Source organism: Muscardinus avellanarius (assembly GCF_963383645.1).
Source record: "Muscardinus avellanarius genome assembly, chromosome: 13".
NCBI lineage: Eukaryota > Metazoa > Chordata > Mammalia > Rodentia > Gliridae > Muscardinus > Muscardinus avellanarius.
The window spans coordinates 2,952,209-2,972,267 of record NC_137799.1 but is presented as its reverse complement, the minus strand read 5'-3'; positions in this window follow the sequence as shown (position 1 = coordinate 2,972,267).

Genomic DNA, 20,059 nt, shown 5'->3' with positions numbered 1-20,059 from the left:
CCCACCTTCCCCGGCGCGGGGCTGGTTTGTCCTGCCGGGCCTGGCACTGCCATATCCTGGGGTGTACCCTGCATGGGGTCATTCCTCAGGCCTGTCCCCATCGTCCCTAGACGGGGTGACCCGGCACACAATCACTGGGGCTGGTCCTCAAGCCACATCAGACCTCTCAGCTGAGAAGTTTCTAGGCCCAGCTTCTTCAAGGACGGACGTGGGCGCTACCAACCTGCCAGACCTTTGAGGACAAGGCCTGGCCTCAGAGAATAGAGTGTGTCACAGGGGATGGGGAGAGAGAAACTGTTTTCTGGTGTCATGGATCAGTCAACAAACACCTGCAGAGCACTGAATAAGAACCCACCCAGCTACTCAAGGGAGGCTCAGCTAGATGGGCCAGGCCGGCCTCTCCCCGTCACATGGCCCCGCCAGGCCACTCCCTCCTGCACCTCAGGGTCCTCTTCTCCAAGGGAGGACAGCCCCGCCCTCTCACTAAGGACGCAGAGCTTTGATTGGTGGGAGGGTGCGGGAGCCAGGGCCTAGAGAGGCCACCCCATGCCCACAGGAGCAGTGGTTGGCGTGGAGGGTGGTGGGCAGACTGAAGCCCTTGGGATAGTATCAGGGGTCGCCGTGGCTGGTCCCACAGTGGGGCTGTGCTGGAGAGACCCAGGCAGGAGGGCTGGTGCTTCTGCGGCACGAGGCAGGAAGAAACAACTAGCAGCAGGCCCGGCCCGCAGCGGGTCTGAACACGCCAGGCCGCTGTGGGGAAGCTGGTCTCGCAGGCCTGGGAAGCTGGGCTACTGCGTCTGGGTACCTCCCGACAGTGGGCAGCTGGCACCCAGGGCTCCCAGCCCTCCCACCCCGCTCCATCCCTCCCCAGCCTCACCCCTTGGTCGCAGGGGTCCCAGAGGGCTCTGTGCTCTGCAAAGCTGCGCCTCTCCTGGGAGCCTGGGGTCCTGCAAGCTGGGTCCAGCCCAGCCCCAGTGCCCACGGAGGAGGAGTGGCCCCCAGGCTGGCCCTCCTTATTCAAACACAGAGGGCACGGGTGCCAGGAAGCCGGGCACAGGAGCAGCCTGCCGCGGGAGGGAGGCTCTGCCGCGAGCACACCGCACAGCCGTAGCTGATGAACAGGCGGCCTGTTATTTCTGCGGCCACTGGTTTTCCACCCTCTCCTCAATTTGGGGCCCTTTGGTGGTAACCATCCCATGTGAAACCAGCAGCAACGGCGGCTGCCGGGTTTGGCGTTGCCAGGTCCAAGCCAACCATGGAAAAAACCGTTCCAGCCTTCCTACCGTGCGCTTGTGTGACCAAAAGTATTTTTATAGTACTATCCATCTATTTACAACCTAAGATCTAAGAGGGTTTTGTTTTTGTTTGTTTGTTTTTGCTTGGGCCTCTTTTTTTTAAAAAAAAAATCTTCCTAAAGCAAGCTTTAGAAGGGACCTCGGCCTATTTCAGATGTCTGTCTCTGTCCAGTCTCATAAACAGTCTCCGGAATCGCTTGGTGAATAATATTTTTTGTGTGTGGTACTGGACTCTCATCTATTTTATACTTTATTTGGAAACAGGGTCTCACTAAGCTGCTGAGAGCCTCACTAAGTATCTGAGGCTGGCTTCAAACCTGCAACAATCCTCCTGTCTCAGCCTCCCAAGCGCTGGGATTACAAACGTGCGCCACCACGCCTGGCTCGGTGGATATTTTTAAAGGCTGGTGTCTGTGCTGCCAGGTACTCCACAGCTGCCATCGGCGTGGATGGCTAGCACCCCAGCAGTCCTTAGGATACCATGGGGTGCTTCTCCAAGTGATCCTGATCTGGTAGCTAGCACAACCTCATGGGGTTGGGGTGCAAGTCTGGCCAGGGACTCAAGCACTGTGAGCCAGTCCTCCTTGGCCTGCCTCTGTCCCGAGCACTGCGGCCGGGGGGCCCTTCTCACATCCCCTGTGGCTCTACTGGGAGTAACACAGCTCAGTCAAACTGGGAGACGGTGGATGAAGTTCAGAGAGGCAAGGTCCTCACCCAAGGTGGCCCAGCAGGGCCAGATGGAGTTGGAACCGGGGCCCGGGGGTCCAGCCCCCACCCCTCTATGAGTCATATCCCGTTTTTTCTTCAGTCTATGGGAAAACTACTTGTCTACACCCTGGGCCTGGTTAGCAAAGAGAATGGATAGGAGGAGAGAGAGAGGAGAGGAGAGGAGAGGAGAGGAGAGGAGAGGAGAGGAGAGGAGCAAGGGACCCCCTTCCCCAGGGTCAGCTGCAGGAGACACGCTTGCAGCCTGCAGGGAGGCGCCCGTCTGACCCTGGGCAGTGAAGAAGCAGGCGGACCTCGCACCCGAGGCCAGGCAGGGGAAGAGAGGCCAAGGCACCATCAGAGCCTCGGTCGCAGGCGGGTGCTGTTTCTACCAAACTCAAGCCACCACAAAGAGTCCCAGAGGACACGGGTATTTCCATCGTGTCGGGGCTGCGCACACCGCTAGGCACCATCTTCTCCAGCCCAGCCCAGCAGGCTGTGACTCTGTTTCCCCAGCTCGCTGGTGGAGACACTGAAGCTGAGAGCAGCAGGAATGGACTCCTGGTCACACAGAGGCTCCAGCGTCAGTCCCCATCAGAGAGGCCTTGACCTTACCCCTCTGTCTCCCGGAGTTCTCACATCTCCTGGTTCCCCTGGGTGCACAGTCAGCTGGCCAGGGCAGGACATGCCAGGTAAGACAGGAGTCTGGGCAGAGGGATGGGTGACAGGTTAGAAAACAGGGTGCTGCGGGAAGGACTGAGGAAGGAGGCAGGAGCCTGGCTCCACCAACAGCTCTGCCATAGCTCCTGGACACAGGCCTTCTCTGAACTACCGTCTCTTCTTCATAAAACAGGAGAAAAGAAGCAGCTGGTTCCAGAGGTCTTCTGGGCCCCAAACAAGACTATGACAACAGAAAGAGAGAGTTAGGTATCACAGGGGCTGAGAAGAGCTAGGGTCCGGGGCACCGATTCCATCCTCTCTTGACGCCGGGGTGGCACCTCCTCCCTGGCTCTCTGCACGGTGCCCTCTCCGCCCGCAGCCCATCAAGCGAGAAGATAATGTGTTTTATCAGGGGCATTTATTATCGGCAATTGCTCCATAAATCTCCCTCTATTCACATACATATACATAAGAGGTAGATAAGAATACAGGCAAAGAGACTCCCAGGCCCAGTCCCCCCTGATGTAGTCAGCTCGCCCCCATAAAGATAACGGGAAATGATTCATAATATTTATTTGACAGACATGATATGAACCGTAATAGTCTGTTGGGATTAAAAATATCCGTCCGTCTCTGTCACCCACCAGCGTGGTTTAAATATTATATATGTGGCCACCGCGGCGGCGGCAAGGGGGAAGCAGATATTGATGGCAGCCATAAAGAGGCGTCGTTCACGATGAAGAATGGCCAGGGGACCCCGGGGTGCTGGTTTCATGCTTCTAGGTGCTTGCATCAGAAGAAACTGTGCTTAAAAACGCTGGTGGTGCCAGCAGGCCTGGCACACATCATTCTAATGCCCAGCCCAGGAGGGCCTGGCTGGGCTCCAGGCTCCAGCTCAGCCTGGAGAGCCTTCCCTCCTCACAGCACAGGGCCTGAGGAGCCAGGACCCCCAGGCCCAGGTCCCACCCTCCCCTGGTCGGCCCATCCCAGCCTCTACCCCACCCGAGAGGAGATGGAGCCCCTGCCAGACACTCCCAGCTGCAATTCTCCTCTCTGCCCCCATTGCCCTGAGGATGAAGTCCAGGCTGCTAAGCAAAACTCAGCCCAGGCTCTCCTGAGTCATCTTCCTCCTGACGCCCAGCCCTGCCCACAGCCACCCCTCCCCAGGCTCGTACAGGGCAGCCCGCCCGCCTTCCGCACCTGGGCCACTGATCGCTCCACCTGCCAGCTCCGCAGCAGTGCGCCTGCCTGGGGCCAGCGCGCCGCCCGCAGCAGCCCCGGCCCCCAGCTCACTGTGGCCAGCGGCTGGGCTCCTGGCTGTCCAATTTCCCCACCAGGCACCCAAGGAGAATGACACTGGCAATGGAGCTGGCTCTTCAAGCCCCGGGACAGGCGCTCAAGATCCCTGCTCAGGTCTCTGTCCTGAACAAAAAAAAGAACCTTTCCCTCCCCGTACAACTCTGTGGTCCCAGGGATCAAGGCCCCTGGGAACTAAGGCACATCTACTCTTAAGGAAGGAAACTTCTGGGGTTTGCTTTGAAAAGTGCTTCCAGCAGCCAGGCGTGGTGGTTCAGGCTTGTAATCCCAGCATTTGGGAGGCTGAGACAGGAGGATTGCAGTTCAAGGACAGCCTCAGCTACTTAGTGAGGCCCTTTGCAACTCAGTGAGACCCTATTTCCAAATAAAGAATAAAAATAGGACTGGGAGTATAGCTTGCAGGTAGAATGCCCCTGGGTTCCATCCCAAGTACCACAAAATGAAGTGCTCCCAAATTTGGCACCGAAAAAAATGGGGTTTAAAGGGTACTGGGGATTAAATCGAGGGTGTTCTACCTCCACGCTATACCCCTAGTCCTTTTTATTTTTATTTCAAAACAGGGTCCCACTAAGTTGCTGAGGCTGGTCTAGAGCCTGCAATGTTCCTGTCTCAGTCTCCTAACTACTGGGGCCACAGGCATGTGCCATCACCACACCCAGCCAAGCACTAAGGTAATCTTGGGGAGATCTTTACCCCTGCCAGCCCCACCACCCCACAGCCCCAGGACCCAAGACAGCACATTCTTAGGGAAACCCAGTCCACAGGCGGATGAATTACCAGCTCATGGTGACAATTAGTCTTTGTCTCCCCCACTACCCAGGATCCCTTCCCGCAAGAGCCCCCTCTGAGCTACAGGGAGGGGCCGCCTGGAAATGAAGTCAGCCAGAGAAGCCCAGAGCCTGGGGCCTTGGCCTGGTCTCTGGAGGGGCAGGACCCCGCCCCAGGCAGGTTGAGCTGCACAGAGAGCTGAAGGGTGTCAGCACTGCATCCTGACAGCCACCCTCCCAGCTCGTGCTTCATAGTGCCCATAGTGGGGCTCCTGCCGGGCCCCCCGCGCATAGACGGGCAGGACTCAAGGCTTCCCCCACCGGGGCTTCTTTCGAACAAAGCACTCTGGGATTCCGGCACCTCTTGCTTTGCCCACATGGGATTCCTGGAGCCCTTCCTTGACAGGCAGAAGGAGCGGGGCCCAGGAAGGCTCAGGTCCCACAACCGGGCCAACTGCCTGGGCCAGTGGGCTTCACGGGGGCTCAATGACCAAACCCTTTCCTCAAAATGTCTTTAACGTAGGAGAAAGATTCAGGTGGTGGCCGGGGACGAGGGCTCAAGCCTATAATCCCAGTACTTGAGGGGCTGAACCAGGAAGAGTGCAGGTACAACCTCAGCAGTTTAGTGAGATTCTCCTCTTTTCAAATTAAAAATAAAACAGGGCTAGAGGTATAACTCAGAGGTGGAACACCCTGAGTCCATCCCCAGGACCCACCCCCCACGCCCCCCACACACAGAAGATGGAGAGGGGTGTCATACCCTGCTGAGGGTACCTGGGGTCAGCGTGTCCTGAAGTCAAATCCCAGACCACTAAATCTGGAAGGACTCCCTATGTCGCAGACCTGTGTCTCTTGCTCCATGGCTATAAGAACGACTTGAGAGTCATGGGTATTTGGGAAATGCAGCCACAGGCCAAAGTCCCCCCTGCCACTCCAGCAGCCAAGGGAAGGACCCCCACCCCCAGCCACACGTGCATCCAGAAGTCCTGTCTCTGGCCAGTTCCTGCAGTGTGGCTGCAGTTGGAAGTTTTCTGGTTGGTGGGGAGGGTTAGCGTTTGCAAGAGTTGGTTGAAGTTGCCGACTGATGGATATTTTCCAGGTTAATCACACTGTGGTAAATCCAAGCCCAGTGGCAGAAGCAGAGGTCCTGGGCCTTGAGGGGGCCCAGAGGTCAGGTCGATCTGAGCCTGTGACCCCCACTGCCAATGGGCCCGGCCTCAGGCCTCATCTGCGGATAAACGAGAGCCCCCTCCATGAAGGGCGGCCTCGCTCAGGAGCATTGCCCGGGTGGGGAAATCCCCCAGGGTGCATTCCCAGCCCTCAGAGCCCAGACTGGATGGGCTGGAGGGTTTGTAGAGGCAAACCTGTCCAGGCCGGCCCAGCACTGCCCAGTCTAAGCCACGTGGCCAGAAATTCCCAGGTTGTCCTGGTGAGGATAGCCTTGCCCCCATCTTTGAGGGCTCCTGGGCGGGGCAGGTCTGAGCACTCTGAGTCCATCTGTGGACAGGGCAGTGGGAAGCTGGAGCCCTGGCATCCCAGATGTGGTAGGGACCCTCCTCACAGCTGGCCCTGGTCTTAGCACTTAGAAATTCCCCACTAGAAAAGGGAAGAGGGGACAAAAAGTGCCTGCCAGTGGGCTCTGGGAGCCATTTGGAGCCGGCTGCCGAGGGCATGGGTTCCTGCTAATGAGGGGTGGCTGCAGAGCCACCAGCAGAGAGTCAAAAAGTCACCTTTCCAACATACACACACACACACACACACACACACACACACACACACACACACACACAGACACACGCACAGAGTCACAGCTTAGCAGAGAGGATGAGCCGTGAGGTCTGGGCAGCGGCTGACCCTGCTCACCATGGTCTGCTCCTGGGTCAGCAGTAGTGGGGGCTGGCGGACCATCAGGCTCCCTCTCCTCAGGTTGAGGGGCACCTGGCGGAATAGGCATGCAGTGCCCCTGGATCACCTCCAGGGCCACAGAGTCTAGGAGGTGCGTGGACCCATTCAGCCTCGTCTGGAGGCTGTCTGCCGGGTAGCATGTCCACTCTCCAGCCTGCCTCCTCTTACAAGTGTGTGCTCGAAATAATATCCCACCAAGGAAGAGCACAAAGCAGCTTGTAATTCTATGTAGCAGGACCCCAACCACAAATGTAGGCACAAAAATCTGGAAAGGTGCAGGGTGTGATGGCTCTGCTTGTGATCCCAATACCTGGGAGGCGGAGACAGGAGGATCCGAGTTCGTGGCCGGCCTCAGCTACTTAGTGAAGCCTCTGCAACTTAGTGAGACCCTGTTTCAAAATGAAAACAGGGCTGGGGGTGTCCCTCAGAGGTAGAATGCCCCTGGGTTCCATCCCTAATGCTGCAAAAAATGAAAATAAATAAATAGGGCTGGGGGTGTAGCTCAGAGGTAGAATCACTTTAAGTTCCATCCCTGATACTGCAAAAAAAAAAGGGGGGGGGTGCTGGGAAGGGATGTCTTCCTCCCCGCCCCCATTAGTTAGGGGCAGAGAGTACTAGAAATGGGGCGGGGAGCTTTCATATCCTCTTTCCCGTTTTGCCTCATTTTCTGAAAGAAATTTGTATTACTTTTTTTTTTTTTTTTTTTTTTTTTGCAGTACTGGAGATGGAACCCAGGGGCATTCTGCCTTGGAGCTACACCTCCAGCCATATTTTTTATTCTTTATTTTGAAACAGAGTCTCATTGAGTTGCAAAGGGCCTCACTAAGTAGTAGCTGAGGCTGGCCGTGAACTGCGATCCTCCTGTCTCAGCCTCCCTAATGCTGGGATTACGAACGTGCACCACCACGCCCGGCTTTATTATTTTTATAATAATAAAAAAAAAAGCTAGGGCTCACCAGAGAGTCCAGTCTGGGACCCATCAGGAACCTGTCCCCAGCCAGCCTTGTCACCCTGTCACTCTGTCTCAGAGGCTCTCTGCAGAAGCCCCCAACCCCTGCCACCCCCTTTGACAGCTGGAGGCCATGCTGCATCTCTGGGGCTCCTCAGCCCTCCTCACTGCGCGGGGCTCCAGCCCTGCCCCTCCCCAGCTCCCCTCTGCCAGCATCACCCAGAAACACCCGTGTTGACTTTGAACCAGTAAGCCGAGGCCTGCCCTTCCCTTGCAGCGCCACAAGGAGATTTATCTGATCTGCCCACCCTGTCACTGGGCCAGGCGAGATTAATAATACACTTAATTTCACAAGCACAGAAGGTTGCATCTAAATGGCCAAAATATTTGGACCACAGCATGACAAGTGAGCTCATTTTGGTGGTTTTAAAAGCTGACACAGACGCTGCTTGGCTTGCATTCGCCGTTATCTCGTGCCAACACAGACGAATGGCTGTACTTGTCCAGAAGGGTGGCACCCCAGACCCCGGCCCCCACAGACGCCTCCGGTGAGCGAGGATAGAGGGTCAAGGAGACACGGCATGACCCTCCACCCCGGGTGATGGGGATTGGACACACGTTCTGTGGGCCGGGTCCAACCCAGGCCACACCAGAGACCCAAAGACCAAGACCAAGAAGAGAAAAAAGGAGCTGCAGGATCAGATGCCAAGAAAAGGGTTCTGGGGCCTTCTGCCCAGGCCTTGGGACACGGAGCTCCGGAAGTGGCCTGGAGGGGGGCCGGGTCTGGCTGGGGAGGTGGAGGGCAAGCCCTCCAGGGGAGCCAGACCCAGGCTGGCCCCTGGCCAGGTAAGGACGCCCTCCCTCAGGACATGGGGTACCGTGGAAACCACTGATGACCCTGCCTCCAAAGGCAGGTTTGGAAGGGCCTTGATTACCAGGGAAGGGGGTAGAAGCTGTAGAAATTCCAAGCCTAGAAGGACCCCCCCCCTGCGCCCACTGCCCCCTGAGCTGTGGCTCTGGGCACTTAACCCCATGTCAGGGATCAATGCACTTATTTAGGTCCATTTTATGAGGAAGAAAGCCAAGGCTTGGAGGTGGCAGCCCCTGAGGCTGGTCCCGGGAGGATGAAGCTGTTCTGGCCTCTCCTGGAGGAGGCTGGGGGCTGCTGCGGGCACCCAACCTCGAGGTACACCCCAGGCCAGCTCAGCCTGGCCCTGCCCTTCCCAGACTCCCTTCCAGAATAAGGTGGGGAGGGGGAGCTCCAGGCAAGACTCAAGGTCCCTGGAGTTCTCCCTTTCCCTCCCCACCCCACCCTCCACTTTTACATGGGGGCCTCTGAGGTCAGGAAGCAAGGGGCTTGCCCCATGTCACCCATGTGCAGAGCCTCCGAGATCTCTCAACCTGGCAGCTCCAGGTGCCCCTCACAGACTGCACAGAGGGTCCCTGCCACCTGCCCTCCCAGAACACCCCACTCTTCCCCACGCCTGCCCAGGCAGCTTTGCCTGGAGCCGAGTGAAGGGCTAAGAGCACCCCTTCGGTGTCTGCAGAGAAATGAGGGGGGCTCCCTCTCTCCACTCAAGGCAGCAGCCGATTTTCCTCCTTCGGTTCAGCTGGCTCCTAGCTGAGCCGGACTTGGAGCCAGCAGAGGAAGGCGCCTGCACCTTCAGCCAGCTCTCTAAGTCTGCCAGCCCTCCGCCCCAGGCTGGCAGGGGCCAGGAAGCTGGGCCTCGCAAGCACTCAGGGCTAAATCCCAACTCAAGGTAGGTCTTGTCCGTGAAGCCTAAGACAGCGCCCTGGCGGCTCTGACCCTCCCCTGCACCCACAGACCCCAGGGCCTCCCGAAGGCTGTGCTCAACTAGAAAGGCAGCAGAACGTGTGTCCTGGGGAGGCGTGCCGTACCACCAGGCACTGGCGCTGGGATGGGATGCCAACAGAGATGCCGTGTGCTGTAGCGGAGCCGAAGGCTTCTCTAATGGATAACCTGGGTTTGCTGGGCTCTGCAATGAGAGGCGCCCACAGGCGCTGTCCCTGCCCCAGGGCTGCTCTGAAATTCAGATGAAAATGCAAATAATGGCCTAGAATAGTCAAAGCAAGTTTTTATCTCCCAAAAACAATATTTCTTTTTTTAATTTTTGCCTTAATTTTTTCATTTTCTTAAATTAGTGCAGTGTGATCATAACTAAGAGTGGAATTCATTGTTAAATATTTTCAAAGCAATATTTGTTTGTTTGTTTGTTTGTTTGGGCACTAGGGACTGATCCCAGAGGTGTTCTAACTCCAACCTACACCTCCAGCCCTTTCTTTATTTTTCATTTTGAAACAGGGTCTCACTAGGTCACTGAGAGTCTTGCTATGAGCTGAGGCTGTCTCAAACCTTCAATCCTCCTGCCTCAGCCTCCCAAGTACTAAGATTATAGGCGTACACCACCATGTCCAGATCAAAGCAATTTTTTAAAAAGAAAAACAAAATTAGATGATTTACCCCACCTGATTTTAAGTCTTGTTTAAAAACTACATTAAGTCAGATATGGTGGCGCACACTTTTAACCCCAGTACTTGGGAGGCTGAGACAGGAGGATCGAAGGTTCTCGGCCAGACTCAGCTACTTAGTGAGGCCCTCTGCAACTTAGTGAGACCCTGTCTCAAATAAAAGAATAAAAAATAGGGTTGGGGGTGTAGCTTAGAGGTAGAATGTCCCTGAATTCAATCCCCACTACCCTTCCCTGCACACAAACTACATTAATCTAAGAGCTTTATGCTTTTAGATTTACATTTAGTTTTGTGATCCATCTCAAGTTAATTTCTGTGTTTGATATAAGGTTTGATACTTAATTTCTTCTTGTTTTTTTCTTTTGCAGTACTGGGGGTGGAACCCAGGGGCATTCTACCTCTGAGCTACATCTTCAGCCCTGTTTTTTATTCTTTATTTGGAAACAGAGTCTCACTGAGTTGCAGAGGGCCTCACTTAGTAGCTGAGGCTGTCCTCAAACCATGATCCTCCTGTCTCAGCCTCCCAAATGCTGGGATTACAAGGGCGTGCCACCACATCCAGCTTGATACTTTTTAAAATTTTTGTGCAGTTATCTAGCTGTTAGAGCACCTGAAAGCCTTCCTCTAACAAATTCTCAACCAAATCGCCTTTGCCCCATGCCAGTAAGCAACCATAAATATGAGGCTCCACTTCTGAACTTTCTTCTTCTCTAAAACACACATACACATGTAGTATTTATTTATTTTAAACCAATACCAATCCAAGAGACATTTGCAATCTTAGGGTAAGAAAAGGGCTCTAAGATACAACACAAAATTATGAGCCTTCTCTCTAAAAAAAAAAAAGGGGGGGGGGAGTTATATTGGACTTGATCAAAACTGAACACTTTGATTCTGCTAAAGATTTCATTTGAAGGGAATTTTTCCTTCAATCTTTCAATTGGTACTAGAGACTGAACCCAAGGGCATCTACCTCTAAGCTATACCCTACCCCCAGCTAAAAGGTACTGCTTAAATATGAAAAGTCAAGGCATGTATTGAGAAAAAATATTTGCAAGGTCTATACTACATTAAGGTTTTGCGTATGGAGTATATAAAGAACTTTTAAAATTCAATATTAAAGCCGGGCGTGGTAGCACACGCTTATAATCCCTGCGCTTGGGAGGCGGGGACAGGAGGATCGCGCAGGTTCAAAGCCAGCCTCGCTGGCTTAGGAGACCCTGTTTCCAAATAAAATACAAAATAGGTCTGGGAGTGTAGCCCGGAGGTAGAAGGGCTTCCAGGAACCCCAGTACCACCAAAAAAAAAAAAAAAAAACCAACAATTTTTTTAAAGGCAAAAGATTTGAACATACATACATTTCACTAAAGACATGTGAATGATCAATACACATACAAAAAAAAATACCACACTACTTATTACCATGTGACCACTGAAATGAATAAACTTGAGGGGGGAGTACTGGAGACTGAATCCAACCCCCAGCCCCATTTTATTTTTCATTTAGAACAGGCCTTGCTGAGTTGCTGGGGCTGTCCTTAAACCTACAATCCTCCCAGCTCAGCCTCCCAAGTACTGGGATTATGGGCATGTTGCACCATGCTCAGCAACATGGCCAAATTTAAAGATTTGCCCTTTGTGTCGGAGGCAGGGATGCAGAGCACCTAGAACTCTCTGCCCTGGCCAATGGAATATAAAGTGGTGTAGTCACTTTGGGGGGAAATTGATGCTTCCTTAGATGTGTATCCACCATGTGAACCAGCCATTTATTCCCAGGATGGACACCCACAGAAAGACTTGTACACAAAATTTTTTTTTCCTTTGGTGGTACTGGGCATGGAACCCTCCTACCTCTGGGCTACACTCCCAGACCTATTTTATAATTTTTATTTGGAAACAGGGTCTCTTTAGCCAGTGAGGCTGGCTTCGAACCTGCGCGGTCCTCCTATCTCTGCCTCCCAAGCGCGGGGATTACAAGCGTGCGCCACCACGCCTGGTTGGACACAAATGTTTACCGCGGCCCTGGTGGCCTGGGCTCTTCTCCCCCATGTGTTTCCAAAGGAAGCCAGCAAAAGCGCTGGAGGGGAATGGGGGCAGCTCCGGAGGCCCCGGCACCGAGCCTCGGGATTGTGTACTTGTTAGCAGTGTGACTGCCCCTCTAGCCTCTGCTCCTTGGCTGGGAGATGGGAGAACAGAATTGCTATCTGGTCTGGTATGTTCTATAAAACTGCAGAAGGGCCAGTGGTTCAGAGGCAGCAGGCTCCCAGAACCTGGAGGGAGGACTACAAATACCAGGGTATAAGCCTGAGAGCCTGGAGTGTGCCCGCAGCACGTGTACTCGTAGTGTACCCATGGTACGTGTGCATGGTGTGTGCGCCTGCCTATGGGGGATGCCTTTCTGGCCTGATACCCATTCTTTGGGTGCCCATAAAGCAGGTGCAGGGTGAAGGCAGGCAAGGTGACCAACAGTGACCAGGGACAGGGTAAACGCACAGACCGGCCAGCGCTGGGCCCCAGAGCCAAGCTGTGAGGTTGGAACCATCTGTCACGCCCTCCGGGGCCCACACCAGGAGCTCTCGGGCATACCACAGGAGCAGAAGCTGTCAGCCCGGGCACCGCTGGGGCAGAAGCAGCGGGCACCTGAGTGGTGGGGTGCGAGTGGGGGCCACTGGCGGAGAGGGCACTACCTCACAGCCATTTGGCAGCCCAGCCCAGGCGGCAGCACAATCCCTGCTGTCTACACCTCCTCCAGGCCTGCTCTGCCAGGGGCCCAGGGGCATGAGACAATGCCCCACTCTCTGGGGACAGATGGCAGCAGGCTGTGACGGCTGCCTGCGCCCCACTCCACACTGTCTGGCGTTCTGCTGCATTTTCTCTTTGAACCCCCCAACAAAATGCCTGAACCGTGTCGTGTCCTACCTGGGAGGACTGAGACCTTCCCGTGGTGGAGACGGGAGGATCCGGAGGGAGGGTTTAGGCAGATACTTTCCTCAAGGGAGTGGGATGCGCTCCTTCCCAGAAGAAAGGTGTTTCAGAAAGCCGGGTGTGGTGGCACACGCTTGTAATCCTAGAGCTTGGGAGGCGGAGACAGGAGGATCGCGCAGGTTCATAGCCAGCCACACTGGTTTAAGAGACCCTGTTTCAAAAATATAAAATAGATCTGGGAGTGTAGCCCGGAGGTAGAAGGGCTTCCAGGAACCCCAGTACCACCAAAAAAAAAAAAAGAAAGGCACCTCTCACCTCTAACAGGGTGGCCCCATGGGCCTGGGTGTCAGGCAGATCTTGGCTCAACTTCTGACCCCCAGAATTGTGACTTTGGCCCCGTGCTCAAAACACAACCCCCCCCCCCAATTCTCATTTATAAATGGACAAGAGTGAGCCCTCCCCAGGCCGGTGCAGGAGAGAACAGGCAGGCTACCCCAATCACTGCCTGCTCCCCCATCCCCCCGGCAGCCTCGGGCAGCAAGCCAGGCCTTCCAGTGACTCCTCATCAACAGAGCAGGGCAGGAAAAAGCCCTGGGTGGCAGTCAGCATGGGGAGCCAGGAGCTGCAGGGTGACACCCACGGCCGGCCTGTCTTCTGGGTGAAGGCAGTAGCTCTCAGCTCAGGCTGTGCTGGGCTCTTCTTCTTTTTTTTTTTTTTTTTTTTTTTTTGGTGGTACTGGGGTTCCTGGAAGCCCTTCTACCTCCGGGCTACACTCCCAGGCCTATTTTATATTTTTATTTGGAAACAGGGTCTCCTAAGCCAGCACGCGCGGCTGACTTCGAACCTGCGCGATCCTCCTGTCTCCGCCTCCCAAGCGCGGGGATTACAAGCGTGCGCCACCACGCCCGGCTGTGCTGGGCTCTTCTGAAGCCAGGCATGTGGCCTTCCTCTCTGACTTTTTCAGCTCAACAATGCTGGCCCCAGAGCACACTGCCTCCCTGCACTGGGAAGCTAGCAATCTGAAGTGCCCTTGGTCCAAAGGAGTGGCCACCCCCAGCAGACCCCACCCACTTGGCAGGACAAGCCCCCAGGCGGTTTAGGCTTAGACCTGTGATCCCGAGCCTGGTGAGCTACCATCTGCAGATGCAGTGTTCATCTGGGACATGGCTGAGACCAGAACCATCCAGACCCAATGGCCCCATCGGCTGTTGCTGGGTAACAGCTGTCCCCAGTGTAGTAGCACACGCCGACGATGTATTCGATTTCACAATTGTGCAGATCAGGAATCCCGCTGGGTTCCCTGGTGGCTCTTCTGCAACTTGAGGCATGGACGGGTTCACCGGGTGGTACTTGGCCTGCAACAGGCCGATCTGGGCCCACCCCAGCCTTATCACAAGCCCAGTGCAGAGACAGTGTATCACTGGAGGGCTGGGCCCAGCTGGAGCGCAGCAGGGGCTGTCACCCAGTGCACCACGTATGGCCTCTTTAGCATGTTCTCAGGGTACTTGGGCTTCTCGTGTCGTAGCTCAGGGCTCCCAGCATGTCCCAAGAGGCTCTGAGGGGAAGCTGCCAGGCTTGGAAGGCACGGGGCTGCATTTCCACAGCAGCCTATTGGTTAAGCGAGCTGCAGGGCCAGCCCAGATTCCAGGGGAGAGGAATTAGACTCCAGCTCCCAGTGGGAGAAGGATGACTTTGGAAGGGCTCGCTACAAGGCTGCTGCCCTTGGTTGGCTCTACAGTGAGCCCATGAGAGAAGTGTTTAATCTCGTTACCATCAACATTATCTTTTTTTTTTTTTTTCAGTACTGGGGCTGGAACCCAGGAGCATTCTACCTCTGAGATACACCCCCAGCCCTATTTTTATTATTTATTTGGAAACAGGGTCTCACTGAATTGCAAAGGGCCTCACTAAGTAACTGAGGCTGGCCATGAACCTACAATCCTCCTGTCTCAGCCTCCCAAGTACTGGGATTACAAATGTGCGCCACCACGCCCGGCTTATTGTTATCATCTTCACCATCATCACCACCAACATCAACACCACCATCAGCAGCAGCACAGTCATGGCAGCAGCAGCAGCATCACCATCACCATTATTACCACGACCACCAACCAACACTATCTTCATCACCAACAATCACCATTATTATTACGATCTTCACCACCACCATCATCACTATCAACACTCCGGTCACCAGTAACCACCAGCATCAACGCCACCACCAGTATCACCACCATCACCACCATCACCGCCATCAACACCATCAACAGCATCACTAACCATCACCATGACCATCACCGTCACTGTCAACAACACCATCCTCAATAATCAAAAACATCAAGACCACCATACCATCATCATCACCATCAATGCCATCATCACCATCAATAGCATCACCACTCTCACATCACTAATAATCACCAATATTATCACGATCTCCACCACCACTTCACTACCAACACTCCCATCAGCAGTGAGCACCAACAACACCGTCACCACCACCATCAGTGCCACCATCATCACCGTTATCATTCAGCACCATCATCATCATCAACACCATCACTGACAATCACCGGCATCATCACTAACCATCACCAAGACCACCACCGTCACTATCAACACTCCCAGCACCAATGATCGCCAATATCAACACCGCCATCATCACCGTCAATGCCACCATCAGCGTCACCATTATCATCCACCACCATCAATACCATCAGCAGCAATATCGTCTTTATTACCATCGCCAAAAACCACCGACATCAACAGCATGGCCACCGGCATCATTATCACTCTCAATATGACCATCGCCAATTATCTCCAACATCACCATCATCGTTCTCATCACCACAAATGACCACCATCGTCGTCCTCACCACCATGGCCACCACTAGCACTGCCACCATCATCTTTACCACCATCGGTAACATCACCACCATCAGGGCGCTCCTCATGGCAGAGGACTAACCCTGCGCTCTATGCTACAGACTCCACAGAGACACCAAAGCACCAATTCGTCCATGCTGCCCTTGGAAGCATCAGGCCCTGCCTGGCCTCAAACACCACTCCCCTTCCAAGCGCTCTCCCCCCAAGCACCTGTTCCCCAGTTTTAGAGGGCTCCCCAAAGGTTAGCCCATGAACCACAAACTTAGGAGTCTCGATTATCCCCAAGTGAGAGTCAGGGAAATCAAGACTCAGAGAAGAACAGGCTGGGGCTCCTGGGGCCCAGCATCTGGCTCCCAGCGTCTTCTTTTCCGCGCAGCTGAGGAGCTCAGGAAGCAGACAGGAGGGGATGGACGCAGAGCCGACTTGGCGGTGCTGTCTACACTAATCAAGTTAATTGGATAATCGCCACTTCGTGGTGTTTGGTGTTGACACAACCTTGAACTTGGCTTCTCACAGAAGCTTTTATCAGAATATCTCGGGGAGGTGGCTCTGGCTGGTGAGGAGAGACTCTTGCTCTGCAGGCCGGGTCCCTCTTCCAACTGGCAGCACACAGAGGAGGGGAAAGGTTAAAGGACCGTGTGAGGTCACGGGGCGACCCCTGGGGGAGGCGAGATGAGGGGCCGCGGCTGCCCACGGCCCGGGCTCTGACAACTGAATCAGCAAAGGAGACGATTTCATTTCCATTCTGTCTATGGGGGCGGTGGGGGGGTCAATGTTTGCTAAACGAAAAGAAGAAAAGATCAGCGGGGGAAAATGTGTTTCCGACTCTAACAGGGTCTTATCGGCAGTGACCAGTCAGAAGGGAAATGGGAGGGCTTGGTGGTGATGGGAAAGGTGATCTTGGGGCCAGGGCTGGGGACAGGGGAGAGGGCAGAGCCTGAAGCCACAGACACCCCTCTGCCCTGCTCGTGGCGGCCAGCACCTCCAAGCAAGCTCCGGCTGGATGCCCCAGCGTCAGAGAAGGGCTCCTGGGGAGACCAGGGTGAGGATGCATCTGAGCAGGGCCACGAAGTAGGGTGGAGGAGGCCGGGGGACCAAGGATGGTGACTCCCATGGCCAGGAACACACCTCCAGGGCTCTTGCTGGCCGGAGACCTACAAGACGGCCCTGAACGGACGGCGCCACTGGGAAGGCCCTGGTTTTCTTCTTTCCTTTACTCTAGTGTGCACTTAAAGAAAAACGTCAAGGAATGCCTCCCAAGTGCTGGGAACCAGCAGCCTGCCCTGCCAGGGGTACGGGCAGGGGGGACAGCAGCTCAGCAATTACAGTGAGGGGGGTGAACGCTGGGGGCAGGGAGGCAAAGGCCAGCTGGGTGGTTGGAGGAGGCCTCACGGAAAGGGATGGTGTTTGAGCTTCAAGCTGGCTGGGCAAAAGGAAGAGGAAGAGAAGTTTTTAATGGAATGAGCCCCAGAAACAAAGGCCTGGAGCCGCGAGGGGCCAGGAGGCTGAAGGATGGGGTGGAGGCTGTAGGGTCACCACAGGAAGGAGGTGAGCTGGGGCTGAAGGGCCCTGTTCCGGTCTGGCCTATGCTCAGGGGCTCCTGATATTCTTATGTCAGCGGAATCCAGGTTTAGCAAGTTAGAAGTGTCTACAACTGGTGGCCCTTAGAAAAAATGAATATAAGCCGGGTGTGGTGGCGCACGCTTATAATCCCAGCATTCGGGAGGCTGAGACCGGAGGATCGCGGTTCACGGGCAGCCTCAGCTACTTAGGGAGGCCCTCTGCAACTCATTGAAAGCCTGTTTCAAGTTAAAGAATAAAAAATAGGGCAGGGGGTATAGCTCAGAGGTAGAATGCCCCTGGGTTCCATCCTCCGACCCTCAAAAACCGCACGCTTGTAATCTCCGCGCTTGGGGGTCGGAGACAGGAGGATTGCGCAGGTTCGAAGTCAGCCGCGCTGGCTTAAGAGACCCTGTTTCCAAATTTTAAAAAAGTATAAAATAGGTCTGGGAGTATGGCCCGGAGGTAGAAGGGCTTCCAGGAACCCCAGTACCACTAAAAGAAGAAGAAGAAGAAGAAGAAGAAGAGGAGGAGGAGGAGGAGGAGGAGGAGGAGGAGGAGGAGGAGGAGGAGGAAAGAAAGAAAGAAAGAGAGAGAGAGAGGGAGGAAGGAAGGAAGGAAGGAAGGAAGGAAGGAAGGAAGGAAGGAAGGAAGGAAGGGAGAGAAAAATGAATACAAACTCAGGAACATGAGCTGTGGCCCAGGGCCTCGGAGGAAAGCTCTGTAAGGAAGGGTCAGGTGCCTGGCCTCATCGGTACCATACAAATGCCCGCCCCCACACCTTCCTCATGGGCTCTCCCTAATCTGGTTGTCCTTTGAATCCCATTCTTAAGCCTCTTGACCGGCATCATGGGCTCTATCTGACTGTCAGGGGTCTTCGGGCACCAGCCATCCTCAGGGTCCTTCCTCTGGGTCCTGTCCCTGGTCACTCGCCCCTTCCTGGAAGGATCCCTGACCACAGGGGCCTGCATTTCCTGGACATTTGAGGACACTCGCTGCCTCCCCAGCCAGAGACCTGGAAGCTCAGGAGGGGTCCGGGCCTGCCGCAGAGACGTTCTGCCCTGGGCCAGGCCTGGTCATCTCCTGCAGGGAGACAGGACCTCCTGAGGGAGGCAGGACCACATCCTCACAGTGAAGCGGAGGCTGGCCAGAGCGTGGACCACAGCGTCTCCAGCCCCCGACAGCCATGCAGGGCACAGCCACCCACACACTGTAGCATCCGGCGCGCAGATGTGCAAGGTACACGCATCTTCACCTCCTGACCGCAGTGCGCCCCGGAAGTCCTTTATCTGTGCCTGGTCCTGCATGGTACACCGTTTCCATCGGAGAAAGTCCAGAAAATATAAAAAGATGAGGGATAAGAGGCAGAAGGAAAATACCAACAGTCTCACCACAAGGAATAACCATCGCTCCTGATCTGAAGTTACTGATGAGTGAAGCTAAGTTATTAATGAAGCTAATACATCGCTTCATTTCCTTCTAGTCTTTTCCTTCTGGAAAAACGTATGTCTATGTGATGATACTGTTTAAACCATGCTAACTAACCATTTTACGTCCCGTCATTCAATTTTTTTATTCTTTTTTTTTTTTTTGCAGTATTAGGGATGGAACGCAGGGGCATTCTGCCTCTGAGCTACACCCCTAGCCTTATATTTTATTCTTTACTTTGAAGCAGGGTCTCACTGAGTTGCAAAGGGCCTCACTAAGTAGCTGAGGCTGGCTGTGAACCGCAATCCTCCTGTCTCAGGCTCCAAATGCTGGGATTACAAGGGTGTGCCACCACGCCTGGCCTGTTTTTCAATTGAATTATTAACTTAATCTAATTATTTCACTAACAAAGTATTGATATTCCAGTCAAATTATTAATTTAAGGAATTGTTTTCTCATTTAAAATTTTCTATCTCTAGCCAGGCACAGTGGTACACGCCTGTAATCCCAGTACTTGGGAGGCTGAGACAGGAAGATCACAAGTTCAAGGCCAGCCTTGGACATTTATTAAGATCCTGTTACAAAATGTAAAGGGCTGAGGTATAGTTCAGAAGTAGAAGGCTTGGTGACAAAAGTTTCCTGTCTCCTTAAATATTCTTTATTCTTATTTTATTTTATTTTATTTCGCAGTACAGGGGATGGAACCTGGGGGCATTCTACCTTCGAGCTACACCCCAGCTCTATTTTTTATTCTTTCTTTTGAAACAGGGTCTCACTAAGTTGCGGAGGGCCTCTCAAGTCGCTGAGGCTGGCCATGAACTGTGATCCTCCTGTCTCAGCCTTCCAAGTACTGGAATTACAAGGGTGCACCACCATGCTCGGCTTTTTTTTTTTTTTTAATATGGAACTCTTTACGGATTTGTGTGTTATCATTGTGCAGAGGCCATGCTAATCTTCTCTGCCTCGTTCCAATTTTAGAATATGTCCTGTTGAAGCAAGCACCTTCAGTACTCTTAAACTACATTTAAGTACTCTTAAACTACGGCAGAGAATTTCTATGACAAGAGACTGGACTATTCTGAGGATAAAATCCCACCGATGACGTCCCCCCACCCATCTTTGCAACCCTGGCCGCTGCCTTAGTTTGACCCCCTGGTTGAGGACCTGTTGGC